This window comes from Cryptomeria japonica, chromosome 5 (assembly GCF_030272615.1).
Source record: "Cryptomeria japonica chromosome 5, Sugi_1.0, whole genome shotgun sequence".
Classification (NCBI taxonomy): Eukaryota; Viridiplantae; Streptophyta; class Pinopsida; order Cupressales; family Cupressaceae; genus Cryptomeria; species Cryptomeria japonica.
Window position 1 is genome coordinate 842,942,328 of NC_081409.1, and position 24,684 is coordinate 842,967,011.

Genomic DNA, 24,684 nt, shown 5'->3' on the forward strand with positions numbered 1-24,684 from the left:
TTGTTGACAGAGCAAGAAGCAACATGCTATTGCTCTCTCTTCGACTGAGGCTGAGTATCGAGACGCTATTAATGCAGCGACTGAGACCATTTGGCTCTAGCAGATCCTCACAGAGTTTGGATTCACCACTCCACAGCCAACAGTTCTACATTATGAAAATCAGAGTGCTATTGCAACCTCGAAGAACCCAGTCCAACACCAGCGGACCAAACACATCGAGATTCATATGCACTATATTCAAGAGCTCATTCAGGAGCAGGTCATTGATTTGTAGTATTGTCCTACAGCAGAGCAGGTTGCTGACATATTCACCAAACCTTTCACTGAGAGTAAGTTCCAGTAGTTGTGAGCTCTATTGGGGGTGCAGGATGTGTCATTAGGGGGGGTCAGCTGACTTCTCCTTCCTCTCTTATGGGGGGGACTTTTTCCTCTTTGAGGTTTTGTCCTTCTTCTTTGAGAGTCTTTTGTACTTTCATCTCTCTTTTGGGGGGGAGTTTTTTCCCACTTGGTTTTCTCCCTTTCTCTGTTTGTGAGAGATTGCATTGCATGGTTTTGCTTGCTTTTGCATTTTGTACATGGGTATCTATCATGGCCTAGTAGCTAGGACCCATCTTGCATTGTTGACTTGAGTCTTCATTCCCCTAAGTTGCACTTAAGGGGGGGTGGTCGTGTAAATAAATATTCATTTTGGATATTATTACACTTAAGTTAACTTAGGATAATGCATCTCTTCGTAGTTTGGATTTGAGACACTTAGAGAAGTGTGCACATAGGGATACAGCTTGTAGGAGAAATTCCACCTTTTGTGGTTTTATTTTGCAATTACACTCCACATTCGGTGGGTCATCCACCTCTTGTGGAATATTATATTATTTCTCCTACCTACCCTTAGTATTTCTTACCTACCCTTGTTTCTAATTGAGCCACATGTCATAATTGTGTGCTCGTACATCCATATGGCCTTGCCTATATAAGTAGGCCTATATTCATTGTATTGGTTAATACAGTTGATCATTTGCATATTGATGAGAATACAGTTTGTTCTTGTCATTCTATTGTCTCTCTTTTTATGCTTTTCATCGTGCCCTTGATCTTGGCAAAATCCCACAGGTTACACACACCCATAAAAAAAATTTACCATTTAAAACACCCTTTTGGGAGTTGTGTTGATCCCCAAAATGGTTTGGCTAGATCTACAAGTACAAGGTATCTTCCCTTCAGAGGCTAAGAGACCTAATAGGGGCAATTAGCCCTATTTTCAAAAGCAACTACCTTTATCGGTACACCAAATGAAAAAAAAACATTAATGGGCACATGGCGGATAGTGAGAAAATTCTAATTCCATGGTTGCATGCCTGAAATCCACTGCTATGACAACTTATGATGACTGTCCTAAATTGTATCCTAGGTAGTCACATAGAGATGCCTACCTAATCTTGTTCCTTTCTCCACATAACAAAGTTTCCCCTACAACAAACCATGAAAACACTGAAATGAAGATTCTTATCCTGCATCCCTCCAAAGAAAGAGTCTTCTAACGGACAGGAGAGCAAGATAAGGCCATTTTTGTTCAAAACCCTCTCCAAACCCTCAATTTCTGGGTTACAGTTAGAAGAATGGGGGGTTCTCTCTACTCTAGAATAGCTAAGACCTCAGACCTCCACCAAAAGAAATCTATTTCATCTCTCTATCTATTCCATGGATGGTGGGGTCCAAACCAATCTATATTCGCACGTGCAACTCCTGCAAACTCAAGAATTCTAGGAAAACTATAGTATTTTTGTGTATTATTGCTTCTCAAAACTCCAAATCTAACATCAGCAACCTCGGGAATCATGCCCACAAGGATTGTACAACTCTCTAGTAGTTTCCCACCAAATTTGGAGTAGGTTGGAGCCATTGAAAGGCTTCCGCCAACCAATTTACAAAAAGTTGCACTTTTGCACTCAAAAGTTGCATTTTTGCAATTTTGCACAAAAAGTTGTCATACTCTCTAAGGTTGGGATCCACATACATGGACCAACCAAACACACATAAAAAATGTCTTAAATCTATCAAACACAAATCTAGACCATCTATTACCCCTTTTTACCACATTATCCCAATTGATTTCTCAAATTGCCTAATTGGTGACATGGGCTTACATGGTAGGGTTTATTACATACATGAAACACAAGACACACTAACACACCCTAATGATCCTAGTCTTCATCCTTAGGGTCATGAATAGCTTGTTGACGAGGTGCTCCTGCACCAACTTAGAATCCATTTCTTCAAATTTTATGATCTTAGAACCCATGTCTTATATAAGGTTATACTTTTTCTACAAATTTTAATTCTACCTTTTCCTTCTTTTTGTAAACAACACCAATGATTGAACAATTTGGATTAGCCAAAATGATAAAGTAAAACATTTTTGTTTTTATTTCAAAATTTTCTATAATCAAATTTATAATTGTAGAAAGCAATTTACAATAACTAAGAGTGCGAGGTAGATTATTTCTGTATTAAATGGTTAAAGAAATCTATAATAAAAGACAAACCATTTTTAATGCAAATACCTTGAGATGTAAGACAACATTTGTTTCTTCTAAATATTTTGAGGATCAAGTCTATAATTGTAAAAATAATTTATAATATAACACAAAACATTTGTTGATCCCAATTTTTTTGTTTGTTGTATTATTAAAATCAATTAATTCATACATTTATTTTTAAGTTCTTATTTAAGATAGATTATGAAATTTTATTTATTTTATCTAAAATTAAGGTATAAATAATTCTATTCTTTCATTTAGTAGATTATCAATTGTTGAGACATTTGACATTTTTTAATTTCTTTATAGATTTATGTACCTATAATAAAATATAAATTATTTTTTATATTATTTTTTAATAAACAAAATTTATAAATTTTGTTTATTATAATTATTTTCTTTTAAATTTTTTAAATTTAAGAAGTAATAGTAATGGATAATTTTTTTTTGCTAACTCAAAATATTATTGCTACACCCATATTGAATATAAAACTTAAATATTCAAAGTGTCACACATATTTAATTATAGAACTATGGTTTTCTATTGGATAAATATAGGCCCATATAGAATATTATCTTAAATATTCAAAGTATCACACATCTTTCTTTATTTAAGTAGTGGCTTTCTATTATAAAATATTAGGTTTGTTTGTAAACCTTGTGAGATAGTTTGGTTTAAAAAATCTAAATAATCAAGAATTTTGTAGGCAAACTTGAAATTAACTTTGTGATAAATGAATAGCTTGAAAAAATAAAAACCTAACACTTCCTTGATTACCAATTTTATTGAAGTAATAAAAAATAAAAAAATATGCACTTTTTATAGTAAAAATAGCACGCACGCGCTTTTTATAGTTAGGATAGAGCATATGCGCTTCTTACACCATAAGTACCCTGTACACGTTTTTAATACTATAAGATCCCCATACGTTGCTACGGTTTGGAAATTTGATTTCCCTCCATTTCCCTCCTTTTTGACGTGTTTTATTTTATCAACTTAGTTTCACAAATTTGTCATTATCAGGTTTACACTTCATCAAGTGGGTATTTCTAAAATTGCCATCATATTTTCACCCATCTTCTGAGCTTTATAACCATATTTTAAAAAAAAATTTGAACAACAATAACATATTATTATTGAATTTCTTTTACTAGTGTCTCCATAGTTCTCACAGACATACGTGCACCATTTTTTTAATAACTTTTGAGATACTTATCCAAATTTTTAAAAACTTATATATTATTGTAGTGCACTTGACTCTTTACAATTTAAAAAAAATAAATTGTATTTTCTATTTATTTAGTGCAATTTATGCTTTGTGCACGAACAGGTACCTAATATTTAGGATGTGCTTGATTGGAAAAATCATAAAAAACAAAATACTCAACAAAAAATTACAAAAAAATACACATCTTCTAGTGCTCACTCTTAACTATATTTCTACCAAATGATTTTTCAAAATACTAAATCTAACTATGACTTTTTTGATGCGCACATCAGACAATATGTTATGTTTTTTATGAAAAAATCAGGGTTTAATTTTTCGCGCACGAAGGATTTGACCCCCTTAATCTTATCCAATTTTGAAAAAAATTAGTAGTTTGGAAACTATATTTAGAGTAATACAATATTTGTTCTTTGATTAGCTTCATCTCTTGAGTGGATCACTTTCAAATTTTGCCTCCAAGTTCAAGTTCACCTGATTTCAGAAAAAAAAGTGTCCACTTATACCCCCTTTTTGACCACCATCTTTGTGCATTTACCCACATGTGAATGAAGAGAGGGGTGAGTAGGCATGCTCACATGTGGGAGAATTAGGGATAGCTAAGATAGAATTAGAGATAATTTTGAGAAACACTCATTAAAAAAAAATATAAGATCCTGGTGAATCTTTCATTTTTTTTCGGAAAAATATATTAATTCTATTGACAAATCTTTCTGTTTTATGAAAAAAATTGTCATAGACCATTAATTTCCATTGAGATAACCAATCAAAAATCAATTTCAGCCCTCATGAGCACTACAAATTCTAGGTACATTTTACCACATGAATACAATGAGGCCTGGTAATTACACTTTAAAGCAATGGCGACAGCTAAAGATTGGGCATATGGCCATAAAGTAACCACTAATTGTGATGTATTTTTCGAGAATTGATTTATATTTTTATAATAACTTATAAAGTTTAGGCAAATCTTATCTAATCATGTATCGATTATTAAAGCAATTTTTTGAGTTTGAGGTAAAAAGTTTAATAAAATAAATGGTGTAGTGATTTAAATAGAAATAAAATATAATCTAGTAAAAATTTTGTGATTCAAGTGACCTTAAAGCTTGAACTATTAGTCAAATTTTCATTCTCAAATTTCAAATATTAGCCAATTTGTGAATATTAGCCACTAAAAAAATCACTGTATAGAATATTAGAAAATTAAAATGACGTGGAATTTATAAATTTTAAAAAATATCAATAAAAATTAATTAACCTCACTTTATTTTTTAATTATAGGTTAACAAAAAAATTGAATTAATAGAATTGAGAACTAATTTATGACTTAATTAACCTTATGAAAAAGTGAAAATTAATAAAAATGATAGTAAAGTAAATAGTTTATGCAATTCATTATAAAATATGATAAAATGATATATTATTAAAATAATTTGTTGAAAATAATTAATAAAATAAAAGTATTTATTTTGGGATGAATTTGAAATGTCCAAATAAAACTAACACTAATTAATGGACACTCTATTCAAAATGCTGAAGAAAACACTATTACCTATTTCTGAGTTACCGGTTATTGCACCGTCTAAAAAGTCATGACCAGCATCTTCAAACCGCTTCCAGTTAACCTCCAGTAATGACTCTGGAGCAGGTCCCAAGATACACTTGTGTCCAAGCGTCTTCAAACCGCAGCCAAGGATGTGATGACTATTTCCACGCGGCATTTGATTTTTATTTGGATACCTATTCAAAAGTCGTCGGTCAAAACAAATAAAATTGTGTGTAGAAATTTTGGCAACGTTTCATTGTCATTCATAAAGTTAATAGAAAATTGTGAGCAATCGACAATAAAGGTGGACTTGACTCATCAGTCAGTCTTCTCAAATCTATGTTCATTCTTGGGTAATGGACATGGTCATAGACCTTCATTTTCATTTCAGTCTTCAATCATATGAAATTAAACTTTCCGAACAAAATTTATTAAAGTGAAATATCTACTTGTGAGCAAACGACAATAAAGGCGTCCACTCCTCACTGCGAAAGGAAAAGGAAAGTAAGGAACCCTGCCTTGCAAAATGACAAAAGATGTACTCTGCTTTTGTCTTCTCATCGAAGACTATCTGTGTTACATTTATTTCTAGTCATTTCGAAGTTTAAATAAATATGGATTATCATAATTTTACATATCATTTGACCTATTACAAAAACTTGAACAGAAATAGACACAACAATATGCATACCACAACACAATGATTTACGTGGGGAACTCTTTCGGGAGAAAATTTCTACTCTCCAAAAGCCATCCAATATATTATTCACCAATCATCAACAAATTACGATATACTTGCAAATCAAGCTCTTCATATGAGTACCACTAATCAGAGATTCAAAGGTAACTCAATAGCCATAAGAATCTTACACACAACCTCTATCTCATGCACCTCATAGATAGGAGATACAATAAAATAAACCATCAAATAGTATTACGAAACCATGGGCTAAAACCAACCAATAAAGTGGAGCTGACCTTAACTCCTATCTATACATCCTATCATGTGTCAAAATTACACATCAACACGCATCCCTCCCTTTTACAACTAATTTATGTGCCCGATGCATTTTTTATTTTTTATTTCAGGAGTACAAACTTTCAGAGGCCATAACTTGTGAAACCACGTGTTCGATTGACAGACCGTTTGAAGCACCCAAAAGATTACAGAGTGCTCTATCACCTCGTAAACTTCTACACCATTTATGCCCACTTTTCAAGGAATTTAGGAGCCTCTAAAGTCATCAAAATTAAATTTAAACCTTTCATCACACCGCTCCAAAAATAAAAACTTTCATATCTTCAAAACTAGCTGTGATCATGCAACGAAACTTTATTGGAATGCTTATTTAGCCAACAGAAGCTTTGGGGAGAATTTCACACCAGCTCATGCTCAAATAAAAACTTACTATAAATAGTAACCTCATGTAAATGTAAGGTTGAGACACCATTTTTTCCAACATTCTCCCACTTGTCGAACACCTTGCAAGATCAAAGGGAGTATCAACACAATAAATTAATTGATAGTGGTCATGAGGGCCATAGACTTTGAACGCCATATGAACTTTTAGTGCTTACAACCTTAGTTAAAGAATCTACAACATTCATCAAAGTTTCTGCCTTAACCAAGTTCACCCTTACATATTCGACCATATCTCTGACAAAATGATACTGAACATCAATGTGCTTGGTCTATGCATGAAATGTTGGGTTCTTGGCTAGGTAGATCACACTCTGACTGTCACAATAAACTGTCACCGCATGTTATTTTATTCCAACATCTGAAAATAGTCTCTTAAGCCAAATGAATTCTTTACAAGAATGGGTAGCTACCATATACTCTACTTTTGTAATGGACAAAGTGACCACAACCTGTCGGTTACTCATCCAACTAATTGCACCACCAAATAAAGTAAACACATAAGAATTGGTGGATCTTCTGCTATCAATATCACTTCCCAGTTTGAATCAACATAACCATGAATATCAAGGGAAAACACATCTCCAACCATATTACCATGATAGCACAAAGAATACTTTGAGGTACCCTTAAAATAGTTGAAGAGTCTTTTGACTGCATCCCAATGAACTCTACTAGGATTAGACATATATATGGAATGAACTCCCACTTCTTTTGCAATGTTTGATCTAGTAAAGACCATAGCATACATCAAACTTCCAACTACACTTTGGTAAGGCACTCTGCTCATGTCTTCCATCTCCGATGGAGATGTCAGGACAATTTAAAACAGATAATTTTGTTCCAATTGTGAAGGGAACACATCATGGTCTACAATCTTACATGTTGAACCTCTTTAAAACTAAATTCACATACTTACTCTGGCCTAGCCATAGTTTTTTGTTCACTTTATCTCTTTTAATTTCTATCTCAAGAATGTGTTTTTCTGGACCAAGACCTTTCATTTCAAATTTAGCAGCAAGCTGAGACTTTAGTTTTGAAATCGTACATTTCCCTTTAGCAATAAATAACATAAAATTAATATATAATACAATGTATGGGAAATGATCACCATCATATTTATAATAAACACAATGATCTAATTTAGAACGCTCAAATCCCAAACTCAACACATGTGTACCAAATTTTTGGTACCACATCTTAGGACTTTGTTTGAGGCCATACAAAGATTTCTTCAATTTACAAACCAAATTACTTTTATCTTTTGCCACATAGTGCTCTGGTTGTGCCATATAGATATCCTCCTCCAAATCACCATGAAGGAAAGTAGCTTTCACATCCATTTTCTCAACGTCTAAATCATAAGAAGCAATAATAGAAAGCAAAAATCGAATGGATGTCATTTTTGCAAAAGGAGAAAATATCTCACCATAATCAATAGCCTCAACTTGAGAGTAGCCTTTTGCAACCAACCATGCTTTATACTTCTCAATGCTTCCATTTGAACCATTTTTTTTCTTGAACACCCATTTGTAATCAATAGGCTTCCATTCTTTAGGAAATGGTACAAGATCCCATGTATCATTCTTTTACAAACTTTCCATTTCTTCTTCCATAGAAATCTTCCAAGATTCTGCATCATTCATACCTAATGCCTCTTCTACAAGATCTAGGTTCATCCACATTAATATTCAAAGAAAAAATACATCTCCAATCATCAGGTGAATACCTTTAATGTGGCTATCTATGTATTTTAGACCTTCAAACAAGCTGAGTTGGAGGTTCTTCCACCTCTTGTGATGATTCAGTGCTAGATGACCTCTCCTCAACTTCTTTCCTACCAAGGGGTTTTGATTCAAATCTCTCAGGCGTAGAGGAGATTTGAATCACATATTTCTATTTGGCTTGTTTTGGCTACAATGTAATAGAAGGAGACTTAATATCTCTAAAAATAACATGTCTACTATGAATTACCTATTGGCATTATGTGAACCGGTATGAGGACATAATGATATTGTATGTTGTCATTGATGTCAATATGTGTGAAGAGAAGAGAGAACCGGTACATGTGTGAACCGATATGTGTGCAAAAGTGAACTGACATGATGAAAAGTAAACTGGCATGATGATATGAAAATTGGTTATGTGAAATTGAAGTGGTATGTTTGTTGAAGATGAATCAACATATGGGAACCGGTTCATGGAACCCTTATGTGACTACCGGTGGGTAGTGTCAGGGTTTTCGGTTGGAGCGCCTCAAGCCTATGTGACTCAATCGGTAATCTTTGTGTGATGAGTTAGCATGGTAATGGATAACTGATCGTGTTTCCACATAAGCCATGTGCACACAAAGGATCTTGCATGAAGAAGGCTATCCCTATCTACCTTGGAAATGTGTGAAGTTTGTTAAACGGTGATAACACGTGATGGGTTATCAGCCGCCACGAAATCGATGGATAATGGACGATGGAGAATGTCTTGAGATCGATTCAAGAGTGTTGCATTTAATGCAGTATGATTCAACGGTCAAGATTGAACTATTTGAATTGCTTAACCTAACAGGTTTAGGGTTTAGGGTTTTTGCTACTGACCTGTCTGTTTCCTATAAGATCGATATTGTGTTTCTTTTAGAGCTGTTGGCAAAAGTTGTATGTGTGTATCCAGGGAAAGTGATAATGATTCTTGCCAAACCAAAGGAGAGAAGATATACTTGCAAAGTGAATGTGCAGAAGGTGAAGAGGAGCCAAAGCAGATCTGCATTAGTATTGAGTGTCATTACCAAATCATTGCAATTCCTGTTGATCTTTAACCACTTCAATAGATGTGAAATCCCTTAACAAGGTAGCCTTAATCGGCTTGATACAAATCCCTTAACAGGGTAACTTGAAGTTATTGAGTTCTGAGAAGCTATAGAGCTTTAGAGATCCTTTAGCTATTGAGTGCTTGAAATCTTCTAACAAGGTAACCCTAACCGGGTTTAACCCTTAATCGGGTATTATAGCCATCCCTTAACCAAGTGATCCCTAACAGGATCGGTTCCTAGTAGAACCTATTGTAATGTCTTTAACCGGACAAGGCTCCTAATAGAGTGGACTTCTAAAGAGTTCAAAAAGAAGCTTGTGGGTATTTATCCCCACCATGGTTTTTCCCAGTTGGGTTTCCACATGAAAAACAAGTGTGTCATGTGTGATGCTTTTATCTTGTGATGTTTTGTTATTGCTTGTTAAGCATATGATGGTTCTATGTTTTATGCCTGTCAATAAAACATGTTGAACTAGTTGTAGTGAAGATCTGATAATAGATTACCTATTCATGCATAAGGGTGAAATGGTAGTGTTGTTTTGAATTAAGTGAAAAGATAAGTGATCAGCTGGTTAATGCTTGTATTAGACACTCTTGGCTTTACCGGTTGCAGTCTGTGTTGAACCGGTATCACTATTTACCAGTCATTTGAAGTATCTGTTGTCAAACAGGTTTAAGATTGTGTTTTTGTCTGTACTGATTCACCCCCCCATCTCAATATCAGTTTGGTACTATTCGTTCATCATTGAGTTATCATTAACTTTCGTGCAACAGGTTCCCAAAGCTTTATTCTTTCACACTATAATTGTAACTGATGAAAATACATTTCAAAACCTTGTTCTCCAATTGTTTTCACTTCTCCTTTGCCACATGTGCGTATGCCTTGTAACCAAAAAATCTAAGATGTCTCAATGAAGGCTTGTGACTTGACCATGCTTCTATCTAGGCATTTTATCAACAAGAGATGATATAGGAGACCTTTTAATTAGGTAGAAATTAATGGCAATAGTTTCAGTCCAAAACTTTTGTTGTAAACTAGCACCAGTTAGCATACTCCTAGCCTTCTCCATCAATGTCCTACTCATTCTTTTTGCAACCCCCTTCTGTTTTGGAGAATATAGATTTATCTTTTGTCTGTTAATACTACAATCTTTTAAAAATATCTCAAAATCATTAGAGAAAAATTCACCACCATTATCAGTCCTCAAACATTTTATTTTCTTTCCAGTATGCAATTGAACCATTTCTTTAAATTCTTTAAATCGACTGCAAACTTCATATTTTCTCTTTAGAAATTATACCCATGTCCTACTAAAATCATCAATAAATGAAACATAATATGTGGATTTTCCAAGGAAAGGAACATCTACAAGACTAAACCCATAAGAATGAATAATATCTAAAACACCACACGTTTTATGAGACCTCAAGTAAAACTAAATGCAGTTTTGGTTTTAATACATGCAATGCTCATAGAAATCAAATTCAAGATTACGATCATTCAAACCTTCAATGAGGCTTTTGTTTTACAAGGTCCTTAGACCCTTTTCTCCAAAGTGGCCAAGTCTCTAATTCTTAACATAGTCTTCTCTACAAGTAATATTGTTTTAGAAGAAAGAGCACCTTTAGGTACCCAAATTCCATGTCTATCCGCTAAAGGTGAAACCCTCAAATCTTCTGACAAAGTATCCATAGATTTACTTTTTACAGAAGTGCTATTACACTCAATAGTGTATGCCTCTAGCTTATACAAGGTGTTGAACCCGACACCTCTAGCACTCGCCATAGCAACCTTAACCATCTTACATCCTACATCAGAAAAAGACTACATGCACACCCACATCTAGCAATTTTCTCATAGATAATAAATTTTGTTTTAATCTAGGGATATGCAACACACCACTAAACTTTTTTTATTCTACCATCAAGAAACCTGATTTTAAGTTTACCTCGACCAACAATGTCTAAATGTAAATCCACCCAAGTACACTTTACCTCCATTAAATTATTCATATTCAAGAAAACCAATCTTTATTGGACGTCGTTTGAAAAGATGCATCTGAGTCAATTAACCTTAAATCATTACCTACATGAGTAACCAAATTTGGAATGAATGCATCACCATCTTCCTTCTCAAACTTACAATTAGAATCAAAGTTCTTTTTCTTCTTCTTTTATTCTTTGCAATCCTTATAGATGTGTCCTAGTTTATTGCAATTCTAGCAGATGACTTTGGACTTTCCAAGACATTTCGATCTCCCTTTGGATTTAGACTTATTACACTTCTCATTCTTCTTTGCTTTTTCCTTAGATCTTCCTCAAATAGATAGAGCTTCCTTCAAAATGATGAATACCTTCCTCTGCATCTCTTCACCAAGTAGGACACCCACCACATTTTCAGACTTCAAAACAACAGAAGTACTACTAACAACCATAATAAGAGAATCACATGAATCAGGAAAAGAACAAAGAAAGATCGAGCATTTCTAGTTGATTGTTAACCATAACAAAAAAATCACACACAATGAAATAGACTATTAAATCAAACAGAAACCAAATAAACATTAACCACATGCAATAATACAATGAAGAATTTGCACTTGTTGAACACTATCAGATGTTGAAAGGGAGGGTGGGGGGTAGGCGGGGGTGTGAATAAATATATATAGTCTATGTGTGAAAGTAAATAATTAAAACCACAAAAAACAACCACACAATAACACTAAGATTTTTATGTCAAAAACCCAAACTAGGAAAAACCATAGTGAGAACTATCTCACTAGATAAATTTAACTAAGTTACAATGTTTTAGGCTAGAGGCCAAGGAGCTCAGTGCCCCTGAGATGATTTCCAAATCTAAGGCACAACCTTAGAGAAAAATACAAAAAAGACTTGCAAACACTAAAGATCACTTCTTTAAGGCGAGGTACAATACTCCAAATATAAAGACATTCTTAACATTGAATTGTAGACAACCACATCCATTGAAATGGTAATCACAATTCACAATTCAATAAAAATATTAAAAATATCTTCATCACCACTATATAGTTCTTTTGAACCACTATATTGCTTCAAATACACTTCACACAACTCATACAACTTCTATATGTCTCTCAAAAATTATTTCATTCTTTATTTATCAATGACAATCTCAAGATAAGAAATTCGGTTGGCCTAATTAATCGTAACATATGAATACATAACTATTAGCCAGAAAAAAAATTCAATGTAAATCTAAAAGGGAAAATGAGACATGTGAGGCTCACACCAAGTTGACACACCTTTCAATCTTGCCTTGATAATTTCTCATAGGTCCATATGCAACCATACAGACCAAAATATTATAGGTCAGGTGCAAAAGATAAACTGATTAAAGCACACCACCATAACTTTACACAATCTTCAATGCATATCAAAATGAGTACTTGTAGATTCCCAAGACAACATAGAAAAACACTATTAACACTAAATAACTGAATGAAATCACTAGAATGCAAGCAAGTATAGGAATGCAACACATTCCTATACATTGCCACCAAAATAGTCACACATATCTAAACATCAATTATGCATGCTATAAACTAGCACCAAAACTCTAGAAACTTTAGATTACATCATTGTAAGCCTTCTGGAGCCATCAGAAATAGATTCCACACATCTACATTACCCAAGTATAATCACACTTTAACTATACTATATAATATGTCATTCAGACCATAGGCTGTAATTGAGTAACTCATCTAGATCAAGAAGTTCTTACATGAATGATAACAAAAGATTGTATTTGAAAACAATCTCCCCCTTTTTCATTGTTGCAATGCTTTTACCAACTGTAAAATCACGCCCCCTTTGACATCAAGGACAAGGGGTGTCTTCATACAATAAAATTAAATGACTCATTTACGACTCCCCCTATCTACAACAATCCCTCATAAAATAAAGACCAAAAATGTTTAACACTCATTTGTATATGTACATGGTAAAAAATGTCTTACTGGAATCACGCGTCCATCTTGTTGGGTTGGTTGGCAAGAATATTTAGTTGGAGGCATGATACTCTAGTTAATTTTTTTTAAATGGGTCTAATATTACTTCAATTAGCTCACACAAAGACAAAAACATTTTGTTGACTCTTTATCTTCAGTATAAGATCCTCTGCATCTTCACAAATTTTAGGTACCTTGATTGTCTTGCATAACTCCTGTTAGTCCTTAAGTATTTACACCATAGTGATGAGATACACATCTATGATATCTCTTAACCAGTAAAATTCCTTGTTAATCTGTTCTTCCTGACTTATTAGTAAGTTGTGCTTTATATACAACTTCTCTAACTAAACTCTTCCTTAACCATTATCTCTTAACCAATAAAATGCCTTGTTAATCTATTCTTTCTGACTTATCAGTAAGTTGTGCTTTATATACAAGTTCTCTCACTAAACTCTTCCTTAACCATTGCCATCTTCTTTAAAGTTTAAATTGTCTTAGATGCTTCCATAATTTAATTCTTTAAAATACTTATTTGATCCTATATTCTCCTAGTAGACTTAGGCCTCTTATGACAAAATTGATATATCTCTATCACACTATCAACACTCTTCTCAAAATTGGTTATTCTTTCTTGTAGTCGATTATCTACATCTACAAACTTATTCATTAGATCACCTTTCCTCTTTTTGTCATCTTCATCTCTAAAGTTGCTTCAAAGTTAGAAGCACAATCATTTAATCCACTTAGAATGGTCTATAACTGCTCCTCTTCACTCAAAGACTCATTAACCTTCACATTCAAAACTTTCTCATGGAGAAAGTTCAATTATCTATTTATTAGTTTGGTACTTTCCAACTTAGAAACAATGTATTTATTTTTGGCTATATGGTGGAGGACATCACTCAATGTAGTATTTGTAAGGGCAATAAATTCCGCAAATTTAATCTACCCTATGTCACTGAAACCTACAACACTTTTGCTGTAACAAGTTCAAATTGCTTTTGCAACCATAAAGTTCTAGTTTAGGATTTCTAGATAGTTCAAAATATTATCCAACTAACAATATCTTACATATATTTTCCTTCTCCTTCTTCAGACTTACCTTCTTTGGACTTACTTTCTATTCTTCTTTCTTCTCCTTTGTCTTCTCTATCTTTTCCTCGGTCTTCTTTTTCTCTATTTCTTCTTTTCTTGCTTTCTCTGGATCCACTTTCTCCTTCTCTTCTCTTGAAATGTCTAGAATATTCTCTACAACCTTCATTTCATTCTTCTCTATATTTAATTGATGAGATGGAACTCTCTGGAACATCATTCTCCTTTCTCTGCTCTCCTCCTTTGTCTTTCAAAACAATGATACAACATATTTATCCTCTTTCAATGTTTGTCTTGTACAAGACAATGTAACCTTTAGTATTTTGATCGTCTCCATAGCTTCATTCTTTGTTTTCTTTGTTATCCTTTTGATGTCTTAAAAATCACCTCCCATGATTAGATTGACTCTCTCCTTCATTTTAAACCTTGCTTGGTTTATCCTAGCTCTATCTTCTTTTGCCAATGAACTGATAACTATGTCAAGTTCTTGCACCCTTTTGCTTGACTCATTCATTATTGTGTCCTTTATTTTGTTTACTAGTACATCCAACAAATCCAAAGGTAACTTATCCTAAATATCATCAATTGCTTTGTTATGAACAATCATATATCTAATTATTTCTTTCTCAATCTTCTCCTTGTCTATCAGAGGTGCACATAGATACATCTCAATGGTGGCTTCCAACAAATTATATTCACATATAACATTTACTAAATTATCAAGATCCAAAGGCTGATAAATTGGATCATCTTCAATGTGTTGTTGCTTCTCCTTAGGCTTATTCTTGACTTCTTTTCCTTTCTTTGTGGTTGCCATTGTAGAATGGCTCTCGACATTAACTAGGATAGATATGTCAAATATATATATCTAAAGAAATGTTGAGAGATATTGATTGGAATTATTTATTTTACCTTAATATTATTTTACTTCATTTTAAATTAGATTTAATAAATAAATTAAATATTTAAATTATATTGAATCTACATTATTTATTTTTTCTTGATACAAATATTTTATTCTATAATTGACATATATATTTTAATATTTAAATTTTAAATTTCTTAACATTGGTCCAAAAAATTATTAAAAATAAAATTTAATAAAATATATATTTTAAAAGAATATTGTAATTATATAGTGGATTATTTTGAAATCTCTCTCTCTCTCTCTCTCTGTTTTATATTTATATGTCTATCTAAACTTTTTAATTTTGATGAGGCTATATTTTATTTTATTTGATGTTTATTTTAAAAATATGAAGTTTATAATTAATATTAATATTTTGACATGTGAATGGTTGTCAAATTTAAGCTAAAATCTAAAAACTAACATTAACACACTCACACCATTTCACTTCACCCCTTCTACGTTTTTGAATGCCTCTCAATATTAATTAACCAAAAAAAATTCAACTATTAAACACAACAATATGTAAACAACATAAACCCAATTAATACTCTTAAATTAATTCTATGTTTTAAATATTTTTATTGTTCTTATGTTTTCAATATTTTTACATGACAATGTACCAGTTCAATCATCCTCTCCATTAGTTGCTAAACACAAACATGAATAACATTATATGTAAAGACATAAATCGTGCTAACTTCAATAATAAATGAAATACCCTTTATTCTTAAATAAACTCATAATTTCTTAATAAGTCTTTTTCATTCCACTTTTCCTTCCATAGCTTCATTTGATCATTCCATTTATATCATAAATAAAATGAAATTTCTATAAATGATAAGGATTCTTCATTGAATAAATCGATATAAGTAGTATCATAATTATACAATACTTAGGCTTTTCAAGTTGGCTTAAGTTCAATAGCAAGATAATACAAAGTAAAGGGTGATGCATCATTTGATCTGCAACCCAAGATATCTTCAATGCAATCTTTGGAATGAAGACGAGAAAAAGATTCAAGTGCTTTTTCCACCCAACCTTGAAGCTTACACTTCTGTGGAATTCTTAGTCAATCAAGAATACCCGACCTTGCGCGAATTTCTTAATAAAATAATTCGATAGACAAGATGGAATCTGGTGCATGCCTAGATGATACACGCATTTTCAATTTTCTAATTCCATTAAGAAACAAGCAAGATCAATCAAGGATATGGTAGAGAGCATAAATAAATCCATCTATTTCAATGGTCAATAAGTTACTTGGCCGAGTATAATGCCATGCATAGCAATAAAAGATAGTTTGGAAAAGAAAACTATTCTCTCTATTATTCCACATTCGACACCTGTCCCAGAAGGTAACTTTCCAAAAACACAAGCCTATCAAGCTTTGTTCATATGAATCTAGAATAAATATGTACAGAAGACAATCTTTCATTGAATAGAAATAGAAAGAATCAATCTTTTGTTACAACCAATCCTATCTGATAGGAAGCAATCTCTTATAGATAACCAAATATATATCTGAAAAGAAAACAATATTTTGCTTCTATCTTTCAAATAATTTAAAGACAAGGATTAAATATAAGAAGGTGTAACACATGTATGTATCTTTACATAAAATTGAACAAAAATGAGTACACATTCTTTTATTTAATTATCAAAACATTAAAATAGTGTAATCATTAACTTGCATTCTATTTCTTATGGTAACTTCAAAATTTCATGTTTATATTGTCTAAGCTCTTAGCTTTCCATGTGTTTCAGTTTGTCTAGCTCTTTTCTCAAATAACATATTTAGTTTAATACTAATATGTGACTTTGTTGGCATTTTTCATATAGATTGCACTAATGATATGTTGTCATTGATGTCAATTGAACCAATAATGGTATTTATGTTATTGTTGATATTGTTGATTTTGATATAGACTTATAACCGGTAGGAGTGGAAGATGTTGTAAACCGGTATGTTAAGTTTGTGAGTTGAACTGATAAACTGGTATAAAGGGTTAAATCTTTCTATGCAATGTAACCAGTAAACCCTACCTATTGATTCTTCTTAAACCCTAAACCGATCAAGTTTGTTGGTTTATTATCTAATGAGCGGTAATGATGGAGACATGTGTGATCATTGTATGAGGATAAATTCAAATTGTTTGGGTGCATTTTTTTGATATCTTAGAAAGGATAAAAGTGGATTGCATCTAATGCATAGTGCGTGATGAGTTACAAAGTCTGATGAAGTGGTGATCATGGAGCGGTTGGAATTTTCTTGAAGAATGTGAAGAGATTGTTATGATTTCTAACGGCCAAGATTGTACCAACTTGTTTGTAATCTTGATGATGAGAATTAGGTTTTTGTTGTGTTACTAACCTAGTTAATTTGTATTTAAGGTCGATGAAGTTATTTGTAGAAGTTGTTGGCAATATTGGTGAAAACCTGTTGTGTGTGTAGTTGTCGAACCAGTGAATGGATCTGTACTTTGAGTAAAGAAAGATTGAAACTTAAAAGGATTTGATCAAGCAAATGTAGTGCTATTTAGATAGATCAAGAAACCTATTGTTTTCTAACAATTACAACAAAAGTGGAATCCCTTAACTGGGTAAGCTCTAACAAGCTTGGTTACACATTAAATCTTCTAACAAGGTGGTCCATTAAATTAAATTCTTAAATGCTCCCACAAGGTTACTCATAACAGGGTATTGTGCTTTTCATCAAGGCATATTTGTAAATCCCTTAACTGGGTGATTCCTATATAGGAATTAGTTCTTAGCAGGACTTATTGTAAACCTTTAACAGGCTTTGCTCCTAACAAGGTGAACTTCAGAAGAGTTCAGATAGCTATCCTTCTAAGTCTCATCTCACTGTGGTTTTTACCTCTTTGGGTTTTCCACATATAAACATTTATGTCAAGTGGTGAATGTTTTTGTGGTTATGACCTTATGTGTTGAGTTGATTAATTTCTGATAAGGCATGATAACTAGAAGCATTGAGAGATGAATATGTTGAGATATGATTAAGTATTGTTGATGTTTACAAAGATAGAAGTTGTTTTATTGTTAAGTTGTCTGAACAGTCAAACTGGTTGATGTCAAGAATTATTATGAATATTAATCTTAACTATGATAAGTTTACTTTGTGTGATTGAATTTGAGTTTGAGATCTTTGTATTAGTTTTTTAGTATACTGATTCAACCCCACCCCCTCTCAGTATTCTACTAGATACTTATTCTTTCATCATACCATCAATTGGTATCAGAGAATCTCAGGTCCTCGTTAATCTAAAAGCCTAATAGCTTGAGGAAAAGATCCTGTAGATCATGATGAAGAAAGAAGGTCTGAAGTTCACCAAAGATAACTACAAAATATGGAGTGATAGAATGATGATTTACATTAAGAGTCTTGGTAGTCAGTATTGGAATCACATAGAAAATAAGTATATTACACCTACTAGAACCCTGACTAATGATCAAAAGAAAGAACAAGAAGAAAATCATCAAGCGTTGGAGGCTCTTATCAGTTCCCTATTTGATGTTGAATATGTAGATGTTCATGGTCTTGAAACTATATATGAATTATGGAAAAGACTTGAAGATATTTATAGTAGTGATGAACATGTTAAGATTGCTAAAGAAGAGAGTCCAAGAGGAAAGTTTGATGACATGAGAAATGCTGAAGGTGAGAATATCCAGTAGCATGGTCAAAGGATAAAAGAGATAGTTGGTGAAATAAAGAGTGCAGGAGGGAAAGTGGAAAATGCCACAGTGACCAGTAATGTACTGAGAACCCTGCTACCGATCTATGCTATTCAAGTTGCAACTATTCAGGAGCTAAAGTCCATTGACAAATCTAAGGTATCTCTTGACTCTATTATTGGAAAACTTACTTCTTTTGAACTAAATGGCTATGATGGTAGTGTACATAAAACAAAATCTGCATTCAGAGCTTCCGTCTCTAACCCATCTATGAGAAAAAGTAGAGATGCTAGTCATTGTTATGAATCTAGATCTAGCAAAGATGCTGATGATGAAGACAACTTAGTGGAACTTGAAGCATTGTTGGCAAAACGACTGCCTAGAGGCCCTGGTATATATAGAGGTAAGATACCTTTAAAATGTTTTGCATGCAACAAAATTGGTCATATAGCAGCTAATTGCCCTAATGGTGAAAACTAATACAAAAAAGACAAATTTAAGAAGTATAAGGGTAAAGGAAAGAGAGATTGTCTTGTAGCTATTGACAGTGGTATTACTGATGAAGGATCTGATGATGATGCTAGTGAAGATATTGTGTTTGTAGCTATTAAGGAAGAAATATCAGATCAAAAGGCACTAGTATCCAAGATGAATAACTCTGATTATTGGATCATTGATAGTGGTTGTTCACATCACATGGCCAGTGATCGGAGCAAATTTCTTTCCCTGAAGGAATTTGATGGCGGTGTTGTCAAATTTGGCAATGACTCACCCTGTATGGTTAAAGGTAGGGGAGTTATTTCTCTTAATGGGAAGAGCAGTGCTGATGATGTCTATTGGGTTGAAGGCCTAAAGCACAATCTTCTGAGTCTAGCTCAACTTAATGACAAAGGATACCAAATAGAGTTTAGAAATGGTATGTGCAAAATCTTTGACAACAAAGGTGAATTGATTGCTACCGGAAAACAGACCAGAGGTAATCTATTTCATCTTAATCCTAAAGTTAGCAAATGTTTGATTGCAAAGATAGATGATAGCTAGCTTTGGCATAGAATATTCTATCATATAAATTTTGACAATATTGTTAGAGTAAGCAAATCTAAGACAGTAAGAGGTCTGCCTCAACTAGACAAACTAGTTAATGCTCTTTGTAAAGAATGTCAGTTAGGAAAGATGAATTCTTCAACTTTCAAGAGAAAGTCCTTCTCAGTAGAGCACTTGTTAGATTTGGTTCATATAGATCTATGTGGACCAATAAGAACAAGAAGCATTCAAGGTGATAGATATTTCATGATATTCACTGATGATTGTTCAAGGATGATGTGGGTCACATTCTTGAAAGATAAGAATGAAGCTTTTGGTAAATTCAAGGCATTTAGAGCCTTAGTTGAGAAAGAGAGTGGCAAAAAGATAAATATTTTGAGAACAAATCAAGGCAATGAGTTTACTTCTAAGGAATTCACTAAGTACTATGATGAGAATGGTATCAAGCAACAACTTTCTGTGCCAAGGACACCACAAAAGAATGGTATAGCAAAGAGAAATAACTAGTCAGTGGTTGAAGCTTCTAAGACAATGTTGATACAAGGAGGTGTAGTGAAAACATTTTGGAAAGAAGCTATAAGTACAACAGTCTACACAATGAACCGACTTCTGGTGAAAAGAGGTAAGGACAAAACCCCTTATGAATACTAGTATGGGAGATCACCTAATGTTAGCTGTTTTAAGATATTTGGAAGCAAATGTTTTATTAAAAGAGGTGATTACATAAGAAAGGTTGAAGCTAAGAGTGATGAAGGCATATTTCTTTGTTATTCCACCAAGAATAAGGCCTATAAATGCTTCAACAACCGAACACAAAGAATTGTTGAGAGTGTTGATGTTCATGTAGATGAATGTCCTGAAGTCTCAGAAGGAACCAGTTCAGACAAAAAGGATGAAGATCCTTGCATTTTTCTTTAGGAACTTGAAATAATTAAATCAGAAACCGGTAAAGCAAATCTTGGTATACTTGTTCAACCAGAACAAATAAATTCAGAAGAAGATGACAATGAAGAAGCTGAATCTGAAGAGAATGATCATGTTATACCTAGGTATGTGAGACTGAATCATAGTCCTGAAAAGATTATTGGGGATAAGGATGCTGGAGTACTAACTAGAAGGAGAATAAGAGAGAACTTTTGCATGATCTCCACTTTTGAACCTAGAAGTGCTAAGGAGGCATTTGGTCATGATCATTGGGTTAAAGCTATGGAGGAGGAATTGGATCAAATTGAGAAGAACAACACTTGGACCCTGGTACCCTAACCGGTAAACAATAATGTTATAGGTACTAAATGGGTGTTCAAAAACAAGTTAAATGAAGATGGTGTTGTAGTTCACAACAAGAAAAGATTAGTTTGAAAAGGTTATGCACAAGAAGAAGGAGAAGATTATGGAGAAACTTTTGCACCAGTAGCAAGACTGGAAGGTGTCAGAACTTTACTTGCATTTGTAGCTCATAAGAAGTTCGAGGTATACTAGATGGTTGTTAAGTCTGCATTTTTGAATGGGATATTGGAAGAAGAGGTTTATATAGAGTAGCCTGATGGTTATGCATTGAGAGATAAGGAAAACATGGTATGCAAATTGCATAAAGCCTTGTATGAATTAAAGCAAGAACCTAGAGCATGGTATGAACAACTTCATACACATCTGATGAAGATAGGCTTTGCTAGAATGAGTGATGACATCAACATTTATCTCAAGTTTGAAGGAGATGAGATATTGGTCAGTGTAGTATTTGTTGATGATATTATATTTGGAGGTAATGATGACATGAGCAATAGTTTTGTAGATGAAATGAAGAATGAGTTTGAGATGTCATTAGTAGGGGAAATAAAAAAATTCATAGGCTTGCAGATACAACGAATCAAGATTGTTATTTTCATTACTCAATCCAAGTGTGTGAAAAAGGTTTTGAAAATGTTTGGTATGAGTGACTGTAAACCAGTTGGAACCCCAATGGTTACAAGTTGTACGTTGTCCAATGAAGATGCATCTAAGTTTGTAGATGAAAAGCAATATAGGTCAATGATGGGCAAATTACACTATGTTGTTCACAGTCGACCAGATATTTCCCATGTAGTTGGTATAGTTGGTAGATTTCAGAAGAATCCAAAGGAAGCAGATCTGATGGCAATCAAGAGAATTTGTAGATATCTAAAAGGTACTGTTGATTATGGGTTATGATATCCATCTGGTGGAAATTTTTATTTGAAGGCATACATAGATGTTGATTGGGTTGGAAATATTGATGACTAGAAGAGTACTACTGGTGGAGCATTCTTTCTAGGAGGAAGGCTAGTTTCATGGAGTAGTAAAAAGTAGAGTTGTAGTTCACAATCTACTACTGAAGCTGAGTATGTAGTAGTGTACATGAATTGCACACAATCTATTTGGATGAGGCATATTTTGGAAGGTTTCAAGATGAAAATCTCAGAACCTATAAAGATTATGTGTGATAACAAAAGTGCAATAAACATCTCCAAAAAATCTTGTTTTGCATGCAAGGACTGAGCACATTGAGTTGAAGTATCACTTCTTGAGGGAAAAAGTTCAATGTAAAGATGTTATCCTAGAGCATGTTTCTACCAAGGAGCAACTTGTAGATATCTTTACCAAACCTTTGCCTATGACCACTTTTGATAATCTGAGAAGTCAATTGGGGGTTTTCCCTCTTCATGAAGTTAGTTGAGCATGATGTTGACTGCATCAGTCCCTGAATTACTTGTAGAATCTTACATGGATTGATGAAGAAGTTGATATACTCCACAGGGGGAGCATCAAGTTGCAGTATGTTGTTGATGCATAGTAAGAGAAGAATTACATGTTTTTCCTTTCACTTTGGCATTATTGTCAAAGGGGAAGAAGAATTATGTGTTTGATTAGGGAAACCAATGGCAGGCTGAAGATAGACAAAACAAGGTGAATGCTTGGTAATGTATACCAGGATTCCTATTCACTAATCATAGCAGAAATCAGAGGCGTTGATATATGTAATACCATCAATGCCAAAGTGGGAGATTGTTGGCATTTTTAGTTTGTTGGCATTTTGCATATAGATTGCATTAATGATATGTTGTCATTGATATAAATTGAACCGGTAATGGTATTTATGCTATTGCTAATATTGTTGTTTTTGATATTGTCTTATAACTGGTAGGAGTGGAAGATGTTGTAAACTAGTATGTTAAGTTTGTGGGTTGAACCAGTAAACCAATAAAAATGTGTTAAACCTTTCTATGCAATGTAATCGGTAAACCCTACCTATTGATTCTTATTAAATCTTAAACCAATCAAGTTTGTTGATTTATTATTTGATGAGCGGTAGTGATGGAGACACGTGTGATCATTGTATGAGGATAAATTCAGATTGTTTTGGCATTTTTTTTGACATATTGGAAATGAGCAAAGTGGATTGCATCTAATGCATAGCGTGTGATGAGTTACAAAGTCTGATGAAGCAGTGATCATGGAGTGGTTCAAATTTTCTTGAAGAGTGTGAAGAGATTGTTATGATTTCTAATGGTCAATATTGTATCGACTTGTTTGTAATCTTGATGATGAGAATTAGTTTTGTTGGCATTGTGTTGTCATTGATATCAACCAGTATGGGATGACCACCAATAGAAGAGATGTATGTGCAACACTCCTATGGAGAAGTACAGGATGTGATATCTTTGATATCACCTTGTGTTTCAGAACAATGGTAAGGTAAGGAGAGTATGTCAACTAGAAAGTGATGTGTTGACAAATGAACAAGGTGTTTGAGTGGTTGCTTGTGATGAAGAGGTAGAATGTTACCTGAATCACATCAACACTAGAAGAGAAGAATGAATTGGTATGCTATGAGGTTGCAAGACAATAGGACTCCCACCGGTTGAAGATGGAGTCATCATGAGAAGCGATGACTGACCGTGAATTGAGAGAATGCCTTAAGCGCATGAGATCAGGGTTATGCATTGGACTGACATAGAAGGCATGATTGAGATGCCAGTAGAGAGGAAGTTTGAAGTGTTTGTCAACATGAAAAACTAGTAGGAAATTGATCTGAGTTGATCAGGGAGAAGGCATGGATGAGAAGATGGAGATAGATGAAGAATGGCATGACAGAAGATGAAGTCTGGTGAAGGTTGATGACATGGTGTCATCAAGAGTGCTTACCAGTATGTAAGTCCATCGATAATTTGGATGAGGTGCAGTTCTAGAAGATGACCACTTTGGGGAATGTGTATGCTATGAATTGACATGATTGGAGATTGGTTTGGGAGTTCCATTGGTAGTTCAAGATGAGTGCACACATGATGAGTGAACTAGTAAAATGTGAGATAATGATAGGATCGGTGAACCGGTATAAAGGAGGAACTCGTAGAATGTTTGGTCGGTGCTCCTATGTGACATGAAGAGTCAAGGTGGTAGATC